The following is a 3,339-nucleotide window of genomic DNA, read 5'->3' as shown; positions in this document are numbered from 1 at the left end:
CTGGTGGTTGAATTTAGGGCTGTGGTCACTCTGTCCACTACTTTGCTTGCCATTCTCTGTGCTCCTCCATGACTCTGTTGCCATATCTCTAATTACCTACAGCCCTTCATCATATATACTTTGTGGTTACTATTGCTATGCCAAATAATCTAATTTAGATGGAATCATTGCTCGTGCATATTTTAGTCACTTGAGCCCACTATAGAACCAATGTGTATTTTGGAATGACCATGGAAAGTATGACATTGACACTGAGAAGGAACATTTTATGGCTGGTAATGCTGATTTCACAGCCTGCCAGGGTCTTACACACAACCAGGCCTGGAACTGGTTATCTCTTCTCTCTGTTGGGGACAGCCTGCAGATTGTAAAGCAGGCTATGTATACAAATATGAAGGGCTATTCTCAAAGTACTAGATGCCCAGTTGCTAATATATCAGGAGACCCTGGTTGCTGAAAATTAGGAGGAAATGTGCTCTCATCAAAACATGCTTTTAAAACCTGTACTTAATGTGTGGAAATATTGCATTACAGTGGAATTTTTTTTTCCTCTTGAGAATAAATACCATTGAGCTTTGATTGCAGGCAAACATAGAGATTTCTCTGTTTCCAAGTCAGTTTAGAGCAGTAGGGTGTGATTTCTTGAAATACAGTGTAAGGTGTACTTCCAAATTTAAGATCATCACCACGCCTTGTTTTGGTAGTTGGTTTTCTGAGTCTGAATTTCAATGCACGGATATTAATAAAGTGATTTTCTCAATGAAAAATGTCCTTGAAGATAATGAACTAACCAAAATTTAAAAGAAAAAATCTGCTTTAGCAACAAGGAGGCAATTGTTTAATGCTTCAAAAGTTTTGTTTATCTTTCTTGTTGCCCATTAGTATGCATAAATGTGTGCTTAATTAGGCCAGGCTTAAAATTGAACTTTTCATTTCCAGGAAGTCAGTTGTGAGTCTTGCTCAGTGGATGGAATTACATGTAGAAAATTCACAAACAGAGAGACCAAATTGTAAATTTCATAAAGGATTGCTTAATCACTGACGGAGTCAGGTTAGTGATGATTCACCAGAAATGTTGTGATGGTCAAACATACACAAATTTTTGTTAAAGGAATTAATCATGCTTTGGATTTGGATCTAATAATGTGATTTTTTTTCTACCCTCCCTGCCCCCATCTTCTTTTTACCACAGGTCAGAACAGTTGGACGTCTCCTTGTACAACATGCCTCAGTTAAGCCTCTCACCCATGTTTTCAATAGGATTTCATCTGTTAGCTCTGATGTCTTTCTTATTTTCCCACGTGGACCATATAACTGCTGAGACTGAAATGGAAGGAGGAGGAAACAATACCGCTGAATGTACGGGCTCATATTTTTGCAAGAAAGGGGTGATTTTGCCTATTTGGGAGCCCCAAGACCCTTCCTTCAGAGACAAGATTGCTAGAGCTACTGTGTACTTCGTGGCCATGGTCTACATGTTTCTGGGAGTCTCTATCATTGCCTACCGGTTCATGTCCTCTATTGAAGTCATCGCTTCCCAAGAAAAAGAAATAACCATAAAGAAACCCAATGGAGAGACCACCAAGACAACTGTGAGGATCTGAAATGAGACTTTATCCAACTTGAACTTGATGGCCCTGGGATCTTCTGCTCCTGAGATTCTGCTTTCAGTTATTGAAGTGTGTGGCCATAACTTCACTGCGGGAGACCTGGGGCCCAGCACCATTGTGGGAAGTGCTGCCTTCAACATGTTCATCATCATTGCACTTTGTGTTTATGTGGTCCCTGATGGAGAGACGAGGAAGATTAAGCATCTGCGCGTGTTCTTCGTGACGGCAGCCTGGAGCATCTTCGCCTATACCTGGCTGTACATTATTCTGTCTGTCATCTCTCCTGGTGTTGTGGAGATCTGGGAAGGTTTGCTTACTTTCTTCTTCTTTCCCATCTCTGTGGTGTTCGCCTGGGTAGCAGATAGGAGGCTGCTGTTTTACAAGTATGTCTACAAGCGGCATCGGGCTGGCAAGCAGAGGGGAATGATCATTGAACACGAGGGGGACAGGCCATCTTCCAAAACGGAAATCAAAATGGATGGGAAAGTAGTCAACTCTCACGTTGACAATTTCTTAGATGGAGCTTTGGTTCTGGAGGTCGATGAGAGGGACCAAGATGATGAAGAGGCTAGGCAAGAAATGGTGAGGATTCTGAAGGAACTGAAGCAGAAACATCCAGAGAAAGAAATAGAGCAGTTAATAGAATTAGCCAACTACCAAGTCCTAAGTCAGCAGCAAAAAAGTCGAGCATTTTACCGCATCCAAGCTACTCGCCTGATGACCGGAACTGGCAACATTTTAAAGAGGCATGCAGCTGACCAAGAAAGGAAGGCTGTCAGCATGCACGAGGTCAACACGGAAGTGGCCGAAAATGCCCCGGTGAGCAAGGTATACTTCGAGCAAGGGACATATCAGTGTCTGGAGAACTGTGGTACTGTGGCCCTGACCATTATCCGCAGAGGTGGGGATTTGACCAACACTGTGTTTGTTAACTTCAGAACAGAGGACGGCATGGATAATGCTGGGTCTGATTATGAATTCACTGAAGGAACTGTGGTCTTTAAACCTGGCGAGACCCAGAAGGAAATCAGAGTTGGCATCATCGATGATGACATCTTTGAGGAGGATGAAAATTTCCTTGTGTACCTCAGCAATGTCAAAGTATCCTCCGAAGCTTCAGAAGATGGCATCCTGGAAGCCAATCATGTCTCCACTCTTGCTTGTCTCGGATCACCCTCCATGGCCACTGTAACCATTTTTGATGACGACCACGCAGGCATCTTTACTTTTGAGGAACCTGTGACTCATGTGAGTGAGAGCATTGGCATCATGGAGGTGAAGGTATTGAGAACATCTGGAGCTCGAGGAAATGTTATCATTCCCTATAAAACCATCGAAGGGACTGCCAGAGGTGGAGGGGAGGACTTTGAGGACACTTGTGGAGAGCTGGAATTCCAGAACGATGAAATTGTGTAAGTTCTTTTTATATGTTTATGTGTATGGTTGAGTGAGTGCATAACTGCGAGAGTGTGTGCATATTTTTAAACCAAATGGCATAAAAGGAACGGAATAGTTATTATGGAAGACACCTTTCAAAGTATCAGTCCTTGTTTGGGTGACACCTATCAATTGGTACTAGACACAGATCTTAATTTGACATTGAGATCTTTTTTTTCTTTTGTCTTTTTTACATATTCAAGTACACTGTAGGCCATGATAAAATGAAGCCTGTGACGTAAGTTAGCAGATCATTTAAGAAAATTCTGTATTCTATTTTGGATCACACAGT

The 3,339-nt window shown here is 42.2% G+C and overlaps 1 pseudogene; it reads left to right on the top strand.

Moving 5' to 3' along the window:
- Nucleotides 1–1,223: 1,223 nt before the first annotated feature.
- On the top strand, nt 1,224–3,026 carry LOC144255893 (sodium/calcium exchanger 1 pseudogene; annotated as a pseudogene).
- Nucleotides 3,027–3,339: the final 313 nt, after the last annotated feature.

This window comes from Urocitellus parryii, chromosome 7 (assembly GCF_045843805.1).
Source record: "Urocitellus parryii isolate mUroPar1 chromosome 7, mUroPar1.hap1, whole genome shotgun sequence".
Lineage (NCBI taxonomy): Eukaryota > Metazoa > Chordata > Mammalia > Rodentia > Sciuridae > Urocitellus > Urocitellus parryii.
Note: the sequence above shows the minus strand (reverse complement) of the source record. Positions and strands in the feature narration are given on the sequence as shown.